We start from the raw sequence: 21,325 nt of genomic DNA, 5'->3' as shown, positions 1-21,325 counted from the left end.
GCACCTGGCTCCTGCCATCGGATCAGTGTGGTGCGCCGGCCGCGGCGGCCATTGGAGGGTGAACCAATGGCAAAGGAAGACCTTTCTCCTCTCTGTCTCTCTCTCTCACTGTCCACTCTGCCTTTCAAAAAAAAAAAAAAAAAGAGTGAATGGACTAGAAGTCCTATTTAGTGAAATAATTACAGAAAACTTCTCAATATGAGAAATAAGGAGATATCCAATTAGAGGAAGCACATAGAACTCCTAACAGGACCAGAAAAGATCTTTACCATGACACATTGTAGTCAAACTTTCCACAGTAAAACATACAGAAAAGAGTCTGAATGTTACATGAAAAGAATGCCAGATTACTCTCAGGGGATCTACAATTTGACTCAGAGTTGAATAATCAGTCGAAAATCTACAGGCTACAAGGAATGGTGAGATATAGTTCAAGTCTTAAAAGGAAAAAAAACTGTCAAACCAGAATATTGTAGCCTGTAAAGCTCTCATTTATGAATGAAAGTGAAAGAAATACCTTCTGTAACAAACAGAAATTGAAAGAATTTGTCACCACTTATCCAGCCTTACAAAAGATGCTAAAGAATGTGCTACACACAGAAAGATAGCCATTATTATGAAAGAATATGAAGCCAGAAAATCCCGCAATAAAAGTGCAAAAGAAATGCAAATTAAGCATTAGAAATATTTATGGAAAAATAGCAGGGCCAAGTCATTACTTATCAATAATATAACTTGAATATTAAATCCTCAAATTTACAGTTAAAAGATACACACTGGCTGAATGGATTAAAAAAACAACCCATCCATTTGCTACTTACAAGTAACACATCTCACCAACAAAGATACACAGACTGAAAATGAACAGATCAAAAAGATATTCCATGCTTTTTAAAAATTTTTTTAACTTTCATTTAGCTAACAGAATACAAAAATGGGCAGGTGTTGCCATCCTAATATCACACAAAATAGAACTTAACAAATAACTGTTAAAAGTGATGAAGAAGGACACTATGTAATAATTAAAGGATCAATTCAACAGGAAGACATGACTATAATAAAGGTAGATACAAGCAATTACAGAGTGTTTGCCTATTTAATGACATTTTAATGGATCTAAAGGGAGATACAGAGTCTAAAAACAATAGTAACATGGGACTTCAACACCCCACTTAATCAATGGACAGATTAACTAGAAAAATAATCACCAAATTAAAAATAGAGCTAATGGACACTATGGATCAAATGAACCTAATGGATATTTACACAACTTTTCACCCCACAGTTTCAAAATGCACATTCTTCTCACCAGTGCATGGAAGTTTTTCTAGGGTAGACCAGGATAGACCATAAGCTAGGCCATAAAACAAGTCTCAGCAAGTTCAAAAAATCAAAATCATACTCTGTATCTTCCGTTACCATAATGGAATGAAGCACACACACACACACACACACACACACATATATATATACACACATATATATATATACACATATCTGTATGTGTTGATTTATGCATACATAAATATATTTATACACACACATACACACACACACATATATACATATATATATATATAGAGAGAGAGAGAGAGAGAGAGAGAGAGAATCATATGCAAACACATGGAGACTGAAAAACATGGTTCTGAATTAATAGTGGGACATAGAAAAAAATCAAAAGAAAAATCGAAACATTTCTGGAAACAAGTTAAGGTGACAATACACCATATTAAAACTTATGGGGCCAGCGCTGCGGTTCAATAGGCTAATCCTCCGCCTGCAGCACTGGCATCCCGGGTTCTATTCCTGGTTGGGGTGCTGGATTCTGTCCTGGTTGCTCCTCTTCCAGTACAGCTCTCTGCTGTAGCCCGGGAGTGCAGTGGAGGATGGCCCAAGTCCTTGGGCCCTGTACCCACATGGGAGACCAGGAGAAGCACCTGGTTCCTGGCTTCGGATCAGTGTGGTGCGCCAGCCGCAGCGGACACTGGGTGGTGAACCAATGGAATAAGGAAGACTTTGTCTCTGTCTCTCTCACTGTCCACTCTGTCAGAAAAAAAAAAAAAAACCTTATGGGATACAGAAAAAGCAGTGTTAAGAGGGAAGGTTATTGCTGTTGATGCCTTCATGAAGATATTGGAAATGTACCAAATAAATGAGCTATCAATGCATCTCAAGGAGCTAGCAAAATAAAAAAAAATGGAGGAAAGAAATAATTAAAATTAGAGAAAGAAAATTGAAACAAAAATACAAAAAAGTCATAAAATGAAGAGTTGGTTTTTTGAAAAAATAAACAAAATTGATATACCATTAGCCCAACTAATGAAAAAAAGAATACTTAATCAATAAAATAAAGAAAATGTAATAACAGATAACACAGAAATTTTTAAAAAATCAGAAATTACTACAGAATTGTGTACCAATAAATTGGGAAACCTAGAAGAAATGGATAGATTCCTAGACACACACAATCCATCAAAATTGAGTCATGAAGACACAGAAAACCTAAACAAAACAATAACCAAGGCAGAAATTGAATCAGTAATAAAGACTCTCCGAACAAAGAAAAGCCCAGGACCAGATGGCTTCCTTGCTGAATTCTACCAGACATTTAAACAAGAACTAATTCCAATTCTTCTCAAGCTATTCAAAACAATTGAAAGGGAAGGAATCCTCCCAAACTCCTTCTGTGAAGCCTGTATCACCTTAACTCATAACCACTATCTTATGCATAAATTCAAATAATTGGGAGTATAGGATTAGTCACATATCTAAGTATTCCATATTTGCTAAGCATGCAGGATCCACAGCAGAACTAAATGAGAGAAATGCTCATCTACAGCAACTCTTCATTACCTGTACTACTATACTTGTGATAGCGTATGTTAGGCTTCAAAGCTTCAGTCCATGTGACCTTATAATCTGCTACTGGACTCTAGCACACTAGGCAACTAACTACCTTGCTGCCATTTCTAAACTTGGTTCTCTTCCAAAAAATATTTAACTGAGTTTGAATTTTGTGGAACTTATTAAAAAAGTTAAATCTCAGGTGGAAATATACAATTGGCTTATATTAGGTCATATTCAATTTCCATAGCAGCTAGGAAGCCTAAAGAAGATATATCTACTCCCCAATTGGCTTCATCTGGCAATTTTTGAAAGCAGGAAGTGTTGTCAAATGGATGGTATGGGAAAAGTCCAACATACATTTGAAGATTCAAGCATACAGAAATTTGAAGGCATAGCATAACTTGTACATGAAGAGAAAGCTTCAAGTTCTCAGAAGGAATACATTTCAAGTAGTACTTGAAGGACAAGCAGACAAACATATCAGAGACAATAATAGTCAATATCATTTATTATGTTCTGATTACATAGCCCCAGGTATAGTTCAGCTAAAGATGATTGAAAACATATTAGGAACACTTTTCTAGAAAAGCAAATATGTGCCCTAAATATGAAAGCATAAAGATGATACAGGTATCGTAACTTGAAAAATAATCCAATGACACATTAAAGGGCAGAAAACCTTAACTGTACCTCATCCAAGTCTTCATGTTGTTAATTTATCAACAGCTGCTGCATTTTATGTTAGCAAAATATGCTAAATTATAAAATTGCCATTTTTATTTGATGAACTACTTTGGAGCATGAACTACTCTATAAGCCTAACTGTTTATGCTTTTGCCAATTATTCAATTGTTAAGTTTGCAATTGTTATTATTAAACAGAACAAATAAAATAGATTAAAGTAACTCAGAAAGTACCAACAAAGGAAATCCTGGCTACTATCCTAATTGGTACCAATTCTTGCTATCAATTCATTCCATTCTTTTTCCATTCTCATCTATTACAAAAGTACATAAAAAGTTATAGCTATTACACTATTTTTTCTCTCCATAGTCTGAAGCCACTAATTACAAAATATGCACATATGGGGCTGGCACTGTGGCACAGCAGGTTCAAGCTCCAGTCTGCAATGCCAGCATCCCACATGGGCACCAGTTCGAGTCCCGCTGCTCCACTTCTGATCCAGCTCTCTGCTATGGCCTGGGAAATCAGTGGAAGATGGCCGAAGTCCTAGGGCCCCTGCACCCGTGTGGGAGACCCAGAAGAAGCTCCTGGCTCCTGGTTTCAGATTGGTGCATCTCCAGCCATTGTGGCCAATTGGGGAGTGAACCAGCGAAGGAAGACCTCTCTCTCTCTCTGCCTCTCCTTCTCTGTGTAACTCTAACTTTCAAGTAAATAAATAAATCTTTAAACAAATGCACATATAAACATATATTATGTAAATCATGTGTTAATATACAATGAACTCTACACTTATAACTATATATAACATATCATATATTATATTCATTTACTGTATTTAATGAGCAGTTACATAATGTATACATATTTGTTATTGTACATATATAAATGTGAAAGAATGAAATTTTTGCTGCAATTGAAAGCAGGTTTTAAAGTCAGGATATGAATTCAAATATCTGAAAGGGATGGAGGCCAGAATCCTAGACGTTGCTAGGATAAAAATGGGTAATAGTCCAGGTCAATTTCCTACCAGGTACTGTGTGTTTGGCATTTATGTGGAGTATGTGTAAACTAGCTAAGGGTAAAATGCCTGAGACAAGAAAAATCAAAATTATTTTCTAGATAGAACACGAAAATTAAAAAGATGTTTCAGTTTCTAAAACTTTGTTCTCAAATGTATCATAATCATAGCATAAACACATATAAAGCCTTTAAATATGTTGTTATCGTTGGCATCATCATTGCTTCCCTTTAACCTCTAGCGAAGACTGTGCCTCTGCTAAGCATGTCTGGCAAAGGAGCTGAGTGAAGTGGGTAAATTTTATGTTCACAAAGTACCAATTGGCCTCCTCAGAATAAATTCAGCCTAAGGGAAGGAGGAACATCTTTCAATAAACCTGATCAAGGAATAAAGGTCTTTTCTCAGTGGTGAAGCTAAAAAAGCCTAATGGATCCTGTAAGTATCTGCCTGTCATTCTAATATCCACTGCACTCTGGTTGTTCTCTTACAGAACTCCATCTGACAAAACTCAGGCAGTGGGCTGGAGCTGTGGAATAGTAGGCTAAGCCTCCATCTGTGGTGCGTACATTCCATATGGGGGCCGATTCCTGTCCAGACTGCTGCATTTCTGAGCTAGCTCTCTGCTGATGACCTAGGAAAGCAGTAGAAGATAGCCTAAGTGTTTGGGCCCCTGCACCCATGTGGGAGACCCAGAAGAAGCTCCTGGCTCCTGGTTTCAGACCAACTCAACTTCAGCCATTGCAGCTATTTGGGGGAGTGAACCAGTAGATGGAAGAGCTTGATCTCTCTCTCCTTTTCTCTCTCTGTAACTGTACCTATCAAATAAATAAATAACATCTTTAAAAAGCAGGCAGGTGAAGGTGAAGAAGCAGAAACAGATGAAAAAAGTCATGATACCCATATCTTTACTACGTGTTGGTGGGATGAACAGAGCTTCTGCATTAGCCCTCTAATGTAAAAAACTAGTAAGAAAGGTATTTTTACCTGTTTCTCACAGAACACAGTACAGCTCTGGCATTTTGAAAATTCCATGGCCTGTCATGCAGCAAGAAGCAAGGGTGATTGCAGGACCTAGAAACTTACAGTGGGTCCCCCTGGGATCCAGGAAAGAAGCAGCACACCCTGTAAGCATACTCTGCTATGTACATGTCATAGGCCTTCCAAGGTCCTCTTAAATATGTGACATTCTACAAGAGCAGATGGGTAAACAACCAGTGGCATTCAGGTCTTTATAGCTATTGTATCTTCATTTTTACACATAGGGTTCTTTCTATGACCTATGAAATTATTTGAATAAAAAAAGTCCAAGGATAAAAGGCACTATCATGTGTGTGTGTGCGTGCCTCTGTGTGTGTGTGCATGTGCACATGTGTATGTGTGTGTGTGAGTGGGTGTGTTCTTAAACAAGGACTGGCTTAAGAGAAGTGGATGGTATAATGGTAATCATGTATCATTAGTCAGTATGTTAGATTAGAACTACAAAAACTTGATTCCATCATCCAAATATGCCTCACAATTTCACTAAATTACATTTTTGAAAACCTTAGATTCAAAAGAGATTAAAAAGGAGATTCTAAAATTAAATATTGAGTGACCTTTATTCAACAATTGTCAGCAGCATTCTTCTCAAGTAACCATTAAACTAAAAATATCATTTTATTCTAGGTCACACTTTTCATTTAAAGAATTCTCATCAGTGCTTGATAGGAGATCCTTTGCCTTCTCTTGCCCTCATTCTGCCATTTCTTTTTTCATTCTGTTCAATTTCTATTCTTTCTCTGATACTAAACTCTTCTTACTGCTACTTAACTCCTTGTACTACTTTCTTACTCCAGACCTTTGTAACTCTTTCCTGCATTTTTTTCCTCTTGATCTCATTCTCTTTCACCTGTTAAACATTTTAACTCTTAAATTTCTACCCTGCAATTTCTGCCATAATTTTGTACCATTATGTCCTTTTCAAATAACTGTTCCTAAAATGGTCACATTTTTAAGTTATTAAAGATTATTAGATACTTAATGAAAATTTGTAATGTAGGGTATAGAGATTATAATTAATAAATAATTGGGTCAGATTTTCATGAATTATTTGCCTTTATTGTTTTGCCTAATATTTACCAAAAGAAGTAGAAAAGCAAATGAAATTATCTAATCTTTTAGTTTTTCTCTCTACCATGGTATAAGTTATTAAATTGTATTAAGGTCATTCTAAGTAAAATATTGTCATGAGTTGTTTGTCCATAGGAAGGAAGAGATCATATTTGACATTTTTTGTGAATAAACAGAAGCAGTCCAGCCCAGCAGTTTGTCAGGCATGTGAAGTGATGACAGTTGTGATGCCCACACCAGGAGTGTCTGCCCAGCACTGCCACAAAATTATAGTTTCTGAAACATAAGCAGTGTAAAAGACAAATCATAACCTCTATTTCTGTAATAGTGGTCAAAGTAAAAAATCATTTATAATGTGAAAACTGAGGCATAGTAAGGCTAGGGACTTAAAGAGACTATCTCACCTCCATATAAATATTCAGACCAGAGATGACATTTAATATCAGATGTATCCAACCCTGTGGCCAGTGTTCTTAAGCATTATAAACCTTCCCTGATTTAGACAGTCAATGCCTTTTTCCTCCAGGCTTCCCTCGGGTCCTACTTGCCTTTCAAACTGCTGAACGCCTCTCAAGTGACACAGAAGGAAACAGATAAGGTCCATCAATAAAAATCACTTGCAACAGTTCAATTCCATTCACAATCCACTTATTGTTCCCTACTAAATATTTAACCTGCACCATGCACATAAGTATGTGTACTACTTGCTTTAATTTTCCTCATGGGAAGGGGAGCCAAATTAGAGGAAAGAGAAATACCTAGAGTTCTTCTTAGAGGTTACAGTTTATAACTAGCATTTTGCATATGAGAAGTAAATGATGATGTCTTCATTGTATATGAAGATTATCACATGCATCAACCATTATGAGTACAACATTATTAAAAATTCTGGTTGAAAAATACAGGATAGGCCTTGAATATAAAGTGAAGGAATGTGTACTTTAAAAGGTAAGCAAAGGAAGTGAATAAAACTTTTGATAGGAGACAAAATTTCTTTTGACATAAGCATACTTGTTAAATAAAAATAGATTTGAAATGTTCCCAAACTGTTTTCTATCTATATTCTGCCTGTATAAAGTTGATTTCTGCCAAGAGGCTCAACACTGGTGAAAACGGTGTGAGGTTTAAAATGTTTTTATTACCAGGAGTAATCCAAGATGGCTGAACAGAGTCCTGCACTCCCCTCTGCCATCCTGGAGACTGAGAGAAAACTTCATTAAGGAAGTCAAGGGAATGTAAAGGGCAGAGACTCTGTGAAAGCCAGCATAGGGGGAAGAAAGCACACTGGAGCTCCTACTCAGGCTCCATTGCTGCAGTGCAGGGTGGGGAGAGGGGGCACGGTGCGGCAGGTATCTCCATCTTGACAGAAAAATAATTGGAGAAGTCCATGACCGGCCTGCACCCATCACCACAGACCAGCAGTCTTAACTACAGGAGCTTTCCACACTCCTCACTGGCTCCATGTTCAGTCTAGAGAGCTATTGCTCTGAGCAACTTTTCTCTATACATGCACATGCACGTGCAAACACACACACACACACACACACATACACACACACATTTTGCCTCTGGCCCCAAAGCCCCAGAACTGAAGTGCTGCAGTACAGCCACTGATAAACTCTATACTTAGAGGACAGCAGATAGCCCTGTCATATCCACCAGGCCCCAGAGACAGCCAAAGTGATTCACAGAGCAGAGAGCAGGCCACTCTGCATCCTGCAGTTACAGGATTATTGGCCACAAATCACAGAACCAGGCTCACTCCCGATGTATGATCCAAGGAAGCCTCCCTCTGCTTCTTGGGGCTCGACATCAGTAACCAATGACACAAAAGCCCACAGGACTAAGCCACAGCAAGGCCCCACCTGCATCTTTTAGCAAAGGGTATGGGCTATTCAGAGAATAAGTCACAGAACATTTGCATGCCTCTGGGAGCTGGAGGTAGGCCCTTCTCTGTCTTGTAGCTCTGAGACTGGCTGCCAATGCTACATTCCCTGGAGTAACTTACATTCACCAGTGGGACCTGAAGATTCCTAACCTCACACTGCAGCTAACAGTCCAGACTACCTATTATAACTAGCACTCAAACTGTTTGGATCTGGGTAAGGACCTCAATGTGAACCAAAGCTCTCAGACAGTCAGAGTTATAATGCAAAGTCACCTGAGTTCATTTTGCGGGACCTGCATAAGGACCCCACTGTATCCTGCAGATTTGGGTCTGTGACTATTTGTTCTTTAATCTCAGGGACACCTATGTTCACCTGCAGGGACTGACTGAGGATGGCTGAATCTACATAATGCTGACTAGGCTGGCTCAACCAAGGGCACAGTCCCAAGCGTAATCTATAATCAACCTGTGGTAGTTGGGTAAGCAATGCTTTGAATCTTGCAGCTCATGAAATAAGATATAGATGTTATACTCCAAAGTCACTTAAGTTATCCTCATGGGACCTGGAAAGGAAGCCACCTATATTCCACCACTCCAGGCTCATGCCGTCCAGGGCACAATCCACAGAATAACTTGCACATGAAGTATGAGACTGGGTAACTTCTCCACTGTATCCTGCTGTTTTGAGATCACACTGTTTATTCTGTGAGTCCTGGAAATGCCTGCACTTGCCCTTTGGGACCTGAGGAAGTCTCCATCTCCATTGCACTCGTGCAGGGCCACAATTCCACATGTTCCATTCCCAATATAATCTATACCAAAACATGGAACCAGGACAAGATCCCTTCACATCCTCCAGTCCTAAAACTAGGGCTGTTCATTCTATAAGCCCAAGTGCCCCCCTGCCCAAGCAGAAAAAAACTGAAGAAGTATCCATTCACATCCCACAGTTTTAGAGCCACAGCTATTGGTGTCATAAACCCAGCATCAACCAGGCTTGCCTCCTCTCTGTCTCACAGCAAAAGGAATGTGGTGAAAACATGGCAAACCCTAGTTTTATTGATACCAACCCTCTGAAGACTGAAAATACATCTTTCTGGAAGTCTACATCCAATTCAAAGTCATACTATTATGACCAGAGTAATGCAGCGTAGACAACTGAGGCACTTATAGACCCTGCTTCCATTGAATGCAGCAGAAAAAATTATTCAGAGGCTATATTTGTGGGTTCACCTGGAACTAAAGCCAAAGGGACTAACCAAGTGACACCCCATGTTCTATCTAAAAAAAGGCCTTTTTCAAGGAAAATTGATCTATAAAGAAAAAGAAACTATTACACCAGATTGTAGATTTTCATGTAGGGATATTGGAAGCATGGATACTGGAAGCCACAAACCATGAAACTTCCAAAACCACGCAGTAGTTGATACCAGAAATAGATTCTGATTTCAAAAAAATGCATGAAATGGCTGAAAAAAATTCAAAATAACTATCCTCAGGAATCTCAATGGGATACAAGATAATGCAAATGGATAATTCAATATAATGGGGAAAACTGTGAAAAATATTAATGAGAAATTCAACATAAAGATAAAAATTTCAGTAAGAAATGTGGGAGCTTAAAATTTTATGAAATTAAAATACAATGGAGAGCTTCAGCAACAGAATAGATCAACCAGAAGAAACAAATGCTAACCTTGAGGAAAAGACTTTTGAAAATAAACAAAAATAAGCAGAAAAAAATTTAAAGAAAGACCATAAGACATATGGTATATCATTAAGTAAAAGAATATTTATATCACTATGGTAACTGCAAGAGAAGGACAATGGCATTGAGAAACTAATGAATGACATAAATAATAGTCAAAAATTTAACAATTCTGAAAATACATGAAGACAACCAGATACAAGAGAGCTCAAAGTATCCCAACCAGGCTGAGCCAAAATAAGCTTTTTCTAAACATTTTATAGTCATATGGCTGATGACAGTGAGAGAAAAATAACAAGTTATGTATAACATAAAACCAAAAAGACTAGACTAACAGCAGACTTCTTGGCAGGAACATAGAGGACCAAAGAAAATAGGATTATACATTCAAGACTTTGAGATACGTGGGTAGAGCTAGGAAATAACTTCTAATGAGGGATAGTGTACCCAGTGAAACTATCCTTTGTAATTGAAGGAGAAATATTTTCCAGACAAGGAAAAGCTAGAATAATTCATTACCACCAGCTAAACAAGAAATCCTGAAACAAGTCATGCATTAGAAGTAACCTTCAAGAAAACACATGACAGAATTCAATAACAGGTCAGGTAGAGAAAGAAGAAGAAAATCCCATTATCATGGAAAAATACTCTAAAATATAAAGACAAATAATAAGAGAAGCATAAAGAAACATAATACATAAAGCAATTATGAAGCCACTGATAAAATGGAAGTGATTCATTTATATCCATCCATAAAGATAGATAACATAAACACACACTGAAAATGAAGGGTTGAAAAGAGATATGGCCCACAAATGTGAATCAAAATCAAGCTGGAGCAGCTATAATTCTAGGAGATAAAACAGGTTTTAAATCAAACTGGGTAAAAAGAGACAAATAAAGGCATTATATTGGTATAAAAATCAATTCAACAAATAACATAACAATCAGAAATAGATATGCACCCAATATAAGACAAATTGAAAATATAAAACCAATATTATTAGAATTGAAGTGAGAGATAGATTCCACAATAATGGGCGGCTTCAAAACCCCATTGTTATCAAGACATAATCATCCAATCAACACATTAGAATTGAACCATACAGTAGGTCAAATGAAACTAACATTCATTGAATATTTCACCCAATATTTTCATAATACACACTCATCTCATCAGTACATGAAATATTTTTCTAGGTAAACTATATGTTAGAACACTAGCCTAGTCTCAGTAATCATTTAAAACACCGAAATCATGCTATATTTTCAGATCACCGAGATATAGAACTGGAAATCAACAAGAATAATAGAAAATTTACCAATAAATGGAAATTGAACAACATGCTTTTATATGAACAATGGAATACTGAATAAATTAAAAAGAAGATAAAAAATTTCTTGGAACAAATTAAAATGCCACAGCCCAGCAAAAGCAATATTATGAGGGCAGTTTATAAAAGGTAATAAATGCGTATATTAAAAAAGAAAGATATCAAATAAACAACCTAATGATGCACATCAAGGATTTAGCGAAAGTAAACCTAACTCAATATTAGCAGAAAGCACGAAATAAGGCTCCCAACAGAAATAAATGAAACAAACTGAAAAAAACTAGATTAGTAGCTATTTTTGTAAAGATAAATTAAATGAATAACAAAGAAAATAAGAAACTCAAATAAATAAAATTAGAGATGTAAAATGAGGCATTGCTACTGATACCACAGAAATACAAAGAATCTTAAGAAGCTACTATAGGCAACAATGTGCTAACAAATGGGAAAACCCCAAGGAAAAGGGCATATTCCTGATAGAAAACATTTCCAATATCAAATCAAGAAAATACATAAAATCTAAGTAGCCCAAGTAAATAATAAGACTGAAACAGGCCAGCTCCGTGGCTCACTAGGCTAGTCCTACACCTGCGGCACTGGCACACCGGGTTCTAATCCAAGTTGGGGTGCTGATTCTGTCCTAGAAGCTCCTCTTCTAGTCCAGCTCTCTGCTTTGGCCCGGGAGTGCAGTGGAGGATGGCCCAAGTGCTTGGGCCCTGCACCCGCATGGGAGATCAGGAGGAAGCACCTGGCTTCTGGCTTCGTATCAGTGCACTGTGCCGGCAGTGGTGGCCATTTGGGGGTGAACCAAAGGAAGGAGGACCTTTCTCTCTGTCTCTCTCCCTCTTTCGCTGTCTAACTCTGCACTGAAACAGTAATTAAAAGTCTCCAGTCAGAGAAATTCTAGAACCTAATGGCTTTACACCTGAATTAAATAAAACTTTTAAAGAGGGATTAACCCAATACATCAAAAAGCATCCCATGTCATTGAAAAGGATAGAACTTTACTGAAATCTTTGTGAGGCCAGCATTAATCTTATATCAAAATCAAACAATGACACAACACAAAAATAAAGCTAGATATCAATATCCTTGATAAACATAGATGCAAACATTGTCAACAAAATATTAGCAACTGAATGAAACTATATCAAAAAGATCATACATCATGAACAAACAGGATTTATACCAGGGAGCAAGGGTGGCTCAACATTTCCAAATCAACAAACATCATGAGATACACTGATAGAATGGGGAACAAAAACCAAAAGAATAGCTCAATAAAGGGTGATACTACATTTGATAAGACTCAATATCCCTTCATGATGAAAACTGTTAACGGATTATGTATAGAAAGAACATAGCTCATAAAGGCTCTACAATCAAAAAAAAAAAAAAACAGCTGATGTCAATCAGAATGAAAAAATTAAAAGTAACTTCCCCTTAAAACTGAAACAATAACATTAACTTTTGCCACTCCTATTCAATATAGTATTGGAATATTAGCATTAGCAATTAGGGAAGAGAATGAAATAGGACATCAAAATTGGAAAGGTATATCAAAGTATCCATGTTTTCAGAAGGCATGATTTTTACATGGAAAAATCTAAACACACCCCCAAACACTGTTAGAACTGAGAAAGCAATTCAGTAAAGTCTCAGGATACAAAATCAACAGGCAAAAAGTAATAACATTTTTATATAACAACAATGATTTCATTGGAGCAGAAATCAAAGAATAATTTGCATTAACAATAGCTAAAAAAATTCATTATGTAGGAATATGTGTCATCAAAGAAATAAAACATCCCTTCAATAGAAATTTTAAAACACAGATGAAAGAAATAATTAAGGATCAAACATACAAATATATTATCTATGAATTGAAAAACTAATATCATTAAAATGTCCATGTTCCATAAACAACTGCAGATTCAATGTAAGATACTAATTATATTATTTATAGAATGAGAAAACAAAATGTTAAAATTCATATGGAACCACAAAGAATCCAGAATGTCCTGATCAATTCTGGGGAAAATAACAGTCAACCTAGAGGCATCATAATACTCAATTTCAAAGCATACTATAAAGTGTAGTAATTAAAATAGCATGGTACTGCCATAAAAAATTAACACATAAGGGGCCCGCACCATTGCTTACTTGGTTAATCCTCCACCTGTGGCACCAGCATCCCATATGGGTGTCGGGTTCTAGTCCAGGCTGCTCCTCTTCCAGTCCAGCTCTCTGCTGTGGCCCGTGAAGGTAGTGGAGGATGGCCCAAGTACTTGGGCCCCTGTACCCACATGGGAGATCAGGAGGAACCACCTGGCTCCTGGCTTCAGATCGACATAGTTTCGGCCATAGTGGCCATTTTGGGGGGTGAACCTACAGAAAGACGACCTTTCTCTGTCTCCAACTCTATCTGTCAAATAAAAAAAATTAACGCATACATCAATGAAGCAGAATAGAGAACATAACAATCAAATACATACAGCTGACTTTTGGCAAAGGTGTCAAGAACACACATTATAGAAAGGATAGTCTATTTTAAATAATTTTTATTTATACAAGGTGAACAAATTTCATGTATTTCCTATGTACAGATTTAGAAGCAAAATGATACTTTTCATCCTAACTTCCCTCAAACACATGTCCCCACCTATTCTCCTCCATCCTTTCTTATCCTGTCATTTTTATAATGACATAATTTCAGTATATTTTATGATTGTAAGCTTAGAATTCAAGAAGTTGTAAGGAAAAAAAACACTGCTCCTCAACAGTACAGACAAGGGCTGTAAAAAATCATTGAATCTTAAAATGTCAATTTCATTCCTATACAAATTTTTGGTATTTGATCAGTTACCACACATCAAGGAAAATATAGGATTTGTCTTTCTGGGATTGGCATATTTCACTAAGTATAATGCTTTCCAGTTGTAGCCATTTTGTTGCAAAATACAGGATTTCATTCTTTTTTATGACTGAGTAGTATTCCTTAGTGTATATATACCATATTTTCTGTATCCATTCATTGGTTGATGGACATTTGTGTTAATTCTATATCTTAGATTTTGTGAATTGATCTGTAGTAAACATGAGAATTTAGATAATTCTTTCATGTGCTGATTTAGTTTTACTTGTTAAATTCCCAAGAGTAGGATGGCTGGGACATACAGTACATCTATTTTCAAATTTCTGAAGTATATCCATACTGCCTTCCACAACAGCTGTACTAGTTTACAGTCCCACCAACAATGGATTAGGTTATCTCCCAAACTCCCACCACCCTTGCTAGCATTTATTGTTTGTTGATTTCTATATGAAAGCCATTCTAATTTGGGTGAGGTGAAACCTCATTGTGGTTTTTATTTCCACTTCCCTGATGGCTAATGGTCTTTTCATTTGTCTGTTGGACACTTGAATTTCATTGATTGAAAAATGCCTGCTCAAGTCCTTTGCACATTTATTAACTGGATTGTTTGGTTATTGTTTATTCTCTTGAGCTCTTTATAGATTGTGGATATTAACACTCTATCAGTTGCATAGTTTATAAATATGTAACCCCATTCTATTAGTGACACTTTGTTGAACATTTCCTTTGTAGTGCAGAAGCTTCTTAGATTGATGTGATCCCATTTGTCTGTTTTTGTGTCTTTTTCAAAAAGTCTTTGCCTATGCCAATGTTTGCAGTCTCCCCCATGTTCTCCTGTAGAAATCTAATGGTACCAGGTCATATGTATAGATGCATGGTTCATTTTTAGTTCATTTGTAAGAGACTATTAGAATTCATAACAGAGTTTGGTAAAGTTGCATGATATAAAACCAACATACAAAATTCATAGCTTTTGCATACACAGACCATATCATGGCTGACAAAGAATTTGAAAGATCTTTCCCAGTCACAATAGCTACAAATAATGTGAATACTTTGGAATAAACTTATCCAAGGAGTTGAAAGATTTCTACAATGAAAATTACAAAACATTAAAGAAAGAAACAGAAGACACACAAAAAAGAAAAACCTTCCATGTTCAGGGATGGGAAGAATAATATCATCAAAATGTCCATACTACTGAAAGCAATTTACAGATTCAGTGTGGACTCAATCAAAATACTAACAATATTCTTCTCAGATCTAGAAAAAATGATGCTAAATTTCATATGGAAATGTAAAAGCTTTTCATACTCCATATGGAAATAGCTAAAGCAATCTTCAACAACAAAAAGAAAGCCACAGGCATGACAATAGCAGATTTCATTTACTACAGGACAGTTGTAGTCAAAGCTGTCTGGTACTGGCATATAAATAGACATATAAATAGACACATAGACCAACAAAACAGAATAGAAGACCCAGAAATCAATCCACAAATCTAAAACCAAGTAATCTTTGACACAGTAGCTAAAACCAATCTCTGGAACAAGGACAGTATCTGCAACAAAACGTGTTGGGAAAATTGGATCTCCATGTGCCGAAGTATGAAACAAGGATAGTCTTTTCAATCAATGTATATGTGGAAGAGTAAAACTACTCACTATATAACAAAACCGACTCAAGATGTTTCCAAGACCTAAACTTAAGACCTGAAACTATGAAATTACTAAAAGATAACATAAGAGAAATTCAAGATATTGGTGTGCCAACAATATCTCAGATATCAATGTAAGAATGTGTCAACAACAGCAAAACTAGATAATAGTGATTACAGCAAAACCAGAAGCTTCTGCACAGCACAGGAACTAGTACATACGGTCAAGAGAACCAAGAGAGTGGGAGAAAATGTTTGCAAGCTTCTTATCTGACAAAGGATTACTATCCAGAATATATCAGGAACTCAACAACATTAACAAACAACTAATCCAATTACAAAGTCAGCAGAAGACCTGAATATACCTATCAAAAAAGAAATGCAAATGTTAAATATGAAAAATTGCTCAATAACACTAGGCCTGAGTGAAATACAAATCACAACCACAATGAGGTATCATCTCACCCTGTTAAGATCAGTATTATCAAAAAGACAGAAAATAAAAAATATGCTAGTAAAAAGGCAGAGAAAGGGAAATACTAATATACTGTTGGTGGAAATTTATATAGAAAGTGCTTTCTGCCCCTCATACTATTATTGAAGTCTTTACCTTGCATAGAGTTAATTTAATCATGAAGTCAGCTGAAAAGAGATCTTTGTAAAAAATCAAGGGTGGGAATATGAGAGAGAGGAGGATGAAGGGTGGGACAATGGGCAGGAGGGAGGCTAGAGTGGTAAGAACCACTATGTTCCTAAATCTGTGTATATGAAATGCATAATATTTGTCTTAAATATTTTTAAATAAGTTAATATAGCAGATGTGGAAATAAGTATGGATGTTTCTTTTAAAAATTAGCAATCTCACTATTGAGTATATATCCCAAAGACCTGAAATAATTGTATCAAAGAGATTCCACTTCCATCATGTTTACTGTAGCGTGCTCATAATAACCAAGATATAGAATCAACCACGGGATCCACAACCAGATGAATGGATAAACAAATTGCTATATATATTTTATGCACATTATATGTATCATATACATGCAATGGAATGGAATTCAACTATAATAATGGCATTAAGTCATTTCTAGCAAAATAGATTGAACTGTGAAATAAGCAAGACACATGAAGACAAATAATACTTCTTTTCCTTCATATGCGGAACTTTATAAAAAGAAAAACTAAACAGAGAATGGTAATTACTAGATGTTGCAAGTGGTAGGAAGATTGAGGTAGTTTGGATAATAGGTGCCAAATAATAATTAGATTAAAGGAATATGTTTCTACTGTTACCCAGCATAGTAGGGAAAGTATAGTTCACAATAACCTAGTATATATTTTATGAACAAATAGACTGGTCCAGCCCCAAGCTTCCAATCATAAAGCAATGTCAAAGAAGGAAAAATGTTGATTTCCAAATAAAACAACACAACCATAACAACAATAATTATTTGCAACTCACCATTGTTTCTTGGAAAATTGAGGCAAGAATCGTCAAGGGAATGACTAGAATATTTTTCTTATGAATAAGCTTATGAAAAACATCTCTAGATTTGGAGAAATAAAATATGATATTTCCCTATCACATACATATAGTCTAAAATTCTACCCAAATTGTGACTGGCATTATGGCACAGCAGGTTAAGCAGCTGCCTACAATGTCAGCATCCCACATGGGTGCTGGTTTGTATTCTGGCTACTCTACTTCCAACCAGCTCCCTGCTAATGCTCTGAGAAAAGGACAGAAGATGGCCCAAGGATCTGGGTTCCTTCTACCCATGTGGGAGAACCAGAGGAAGCTCTTGGCTCTTGGCTTCTGTTGCCATCTGGGGAGTGAATGAGAGGATGCAAAATCAATTAATCTCTCTCTCTCTCTCTGCTCTCTCTCTCTGTGTTCTCTCTCTGCTCTCTCTCCCGCCTTTCTCTCTGAAACTGACTTCCAAATAAATCTCTTACCAAATTCTAGTCAAAATAATAATTTTAATATTTTAATAAAAAATTACAATGTATTTTATGTCTGTGTTAGAGCAGAGAACTTCAGTGTTATCTGAGTTTTCTTCTACTTAATTATTGACAGACACACTTTGTGAATTTTCACCAATAGGAAAAATTCTATTTTTCCAAAAGTTTTTTTTCATATATAATTTTCACTCAATTAGCGTTCTATGCATGAAGGAAGAGACCAAAATAGAGAGAAGAAATGTAAATATCGGCCGTTATTAGCAATGATTATTGGCACCTAATAAAATACTATCTATACTCTTGTTGAACACAGATGGGCTGCACATTAAATATGAAAAGGAGCAGAATACAATGACTATGAATTAAAACTTGAGTTTGTCAGTGATGGCATTTCCCAATCACCCAGTATGCAAAAATCTCCTTTATATACCACAGGGATTGTCAAATTAGCACGCAAGTCATAGGAGGACATTGTGCAATGGAAGGAGAATGGCAAAGATAAAAACACTGAGGGCCAGCGCCGTGGCTCACTTGGTTAATCCTCTGCCTGTGGCACTGGCATCCCGTATAGGCACTGGGTTCCAGTCCCAGTTGCTCCTCTTCCAGTCCAGATTTCTGCTGTGGCCTGTGAGGGCAGTAGAAGATGGCCCAAGTTCTTGGGCCTCTGCACCTGCGTGGGATACCAGGAAGAAGCACCTGGCTCCTGGCTATGGATCAGTGCAGCACCAGCCACAGCAGCCATTTGGGGAGTGAACCAATGGAAGGAAGGCCTTTCTTTCTGTCTGTCTCTCTCTCACTGTCTGTAACTCTACCTGTCAAATAAACTGAAAAAGAAAAAGAAAAGCAGAAAAAAAAACACTAACTGAAAATCAGTGCCTCAAGGCTCTCCACACACGATCTATTCTCATGTCTACATATGTCACACTCATCTTCTCTTATCCTGCTCTCATTCATATTGCAATAAATAAAATAGTCTCTATATACATGCTCTCTTAACATTTCTCTTGCTTCTAGAATACTGTGTGTGTTTCTGACTGTAAATGGTTTGTTGTTTTTATACTTTCTTAGACTGATGGAGTCTCTTAAGGAAATCCTTTATCCTTCATTTGACTGCATTAGTTGTCTCTGCTATGTCTCAGCTTTCTTACCATTATACTTAATTCTAGCAAAGCTCTTTCCAGAGTAAAACAAAACAGTAACCTTTTCCCTATACACTGTAAGTTCACTAAGTTCAAAATAAAGCTATTTTATAGTTCATTTACTGACATAATGTCCAGCATGTCATGAGATTATAAGCTGTATTTTTTTACTGAATTTGAAAGTACTGAGATAACAGTTTAAAATGTTCAAAATCTCTATAAGCAACTAGCTAAAAATAAACAAGTCACCTACCTATTCTCAACGTGTAAGAATCACATCTGATGTATTTTATAAATTCATAGTAAACATTATATGAGAAAGTGTTATAAAATGTAAATTAGCATGAAATTATAAGTATTAACTTTTAATTTTGATGCAAAAGCTATTTATCTGATGTGATTGATATCTTACTGGTTGTTATTAACAACAGAAATTGAATGGATATTCTAATAGTTTGAGGAAGGCATTGTTTGTGAATGTGTAAAATAAGGGATAGGGAATATATATTATTTTTATATATAGTATGAAACTGAAATTTTAATTCATAAAAATATACCTATGATCAAAAGTAGAGGTAATATGGCAATTCTGCTAAAGAAACCTAATATAAAAACAAAGTCTGAGAACTCTGAGGAAAACTCAGAATGTGATCAACAGTAAAATATATATCAAAAGCACTAAAACCATGAGAGTTTTAAAATTTGAGTGAGATCTACTTCGGCCTGGATAGCTGATAGGAGTCTGGTCAACTGCTAGGCTCAGAGCAGGAAAGCCACATGCTTTCTTCCCCTCCCCTCACCAGTGCAAGGCTCCATACTCCACAGGGAAAAGTCTCACAGTACACCTCTGTTCTGTTCATACCAGCATCATTGCCGGAGTCAGGGCAATGTGTAGGGCAAAGGACAGATTGCCTGCATCCTGCAAAAATGTGAGTGTGTGGGCACCAGCTCCAAACTATGCTCATGCACTCTACATGAGCCACAGAAATTTGCCTAAGCTGCTTGGGGCTAACACCAGAAGCAGCCCATAAAAAATCTGCTCCCACCCTGGGAGAGCTGAGTAATAACCCCACTATACCTCCAACATCAAGACTAACAATTCATTCTAAATTTCCCAATGCCATGGGAATCTATCCAGGGGACATAGGGAAGAACCCACCTGCACCCCACCTCTCTGGATTCATATACTCCAGAGTAAAATATCCTATATACCTTTTAGTGTCCCTGTAGAAATGGAACAATTACAATAAACATCCTCTTGTCCTGTGGCTAGGGATGTCAGTATTATAAGCTACAGCATTAGCTGGACTCTCCTAGCAGGAAATGAGGAAGGGTGCATCCGTATCACACAGTCCTAGAATCACAGCAACTGGTACCACAAGTCCCGGCATCACTCAGGCTTGCCAGTAGGACAAGGAGGTAGCCATCCGTTTCTCCTTCAGCACCAAGAACAAGGTCCTGGCTATCACATTCATTAGGAAGACTAACAGCAAACTTTCTGTTGGCTAAAGGTAAACACCCAAGGAAACATTTATTCATCTGAAAGCCACATTTCTATCCTTACAAATTGCAACAGACTAGAACGCTCCATTACAGACACAGCTGAAATTGATTAAGACAAAAGGGATCACTCAGAGACTATACTACTGGGCTCACCAGAACCAGAGCCAAAGTAACAAGCCAAGTGATAGCCTGCATTCCAGATAAACAAACTCTTTTATAACAAAACCTACTCCATAAAGCAGGAGGGATGAATACACCAGACAGGCAGTTACCAATGTAGGGACACAAGAGACATGAAGAAGCAAGGGATCATTATGCTTCCTAAAGAACACAATACTCCTCCAGAATTAGATCTGAACTGAAGGAAATAAATGAAATTATAGATATTGCATTCGAAATAATGACTGTAAGGAAAAGTATCAGTGAGATGCAGGAGAATACTGATATGTTAAATAAATTAATAAATGATTAAAATTAATAAAAATGTTAGTAAGGAAATGAAAATCAATAAGTACTACTAGAAGTAAAATCATCTTTCAATGAAATAAAAAATATAATTGAGAGGCTTAACAGAATAGATCAAGTGGAAGAAAGAATT

General features: G+C 36.6%; 1 long non-coding RNA gene across 1 annotated transcript in view; it reads right to left on the bottom strand.

Annotated features, from left to right (window-relative positions):
* Positions 1 to 13,745: 13,745 nt before the first annotated feature.
* Positions 13,746 to 21,325, bottom strand: part of LOC127483442 (uncharacterized) — a 102,875-nt gene continuing 95,295 nt past the window's right edge. Inside the window, exon 3 of the long non-coding RNA XR_016213120.1 lies at positions 13,746 to 14,013. This is a non-coding gene — a long non-coding RNA (uncharacterized LOC127483442). The remainder of the gene's footprint in view (positions 14,014 to 21,325) is intronic.

The sequence above is a fragment of the Oryctolagus cuniculus genome, chromosome 1 (genome assembly GCF_051225735.1).
Source record: "Oryctolagus cuniculus isolate XC-2025 breed Fujian yellow rabbit chromosome 1, ASM5122573v1, whole genome shotgun sequence".
In the NCBI taxonomy this organism is placed as follows: domain Eukaryota; kingdom Metazoa; phylum Chordata; class Mammalia; order Lagomorpha; family Leporidae; genus Oryctolagus; species Oryctolagus cuniculus.
This window is presented reverse-complemented; position numbering and strand designations above follow the sequence as displayed.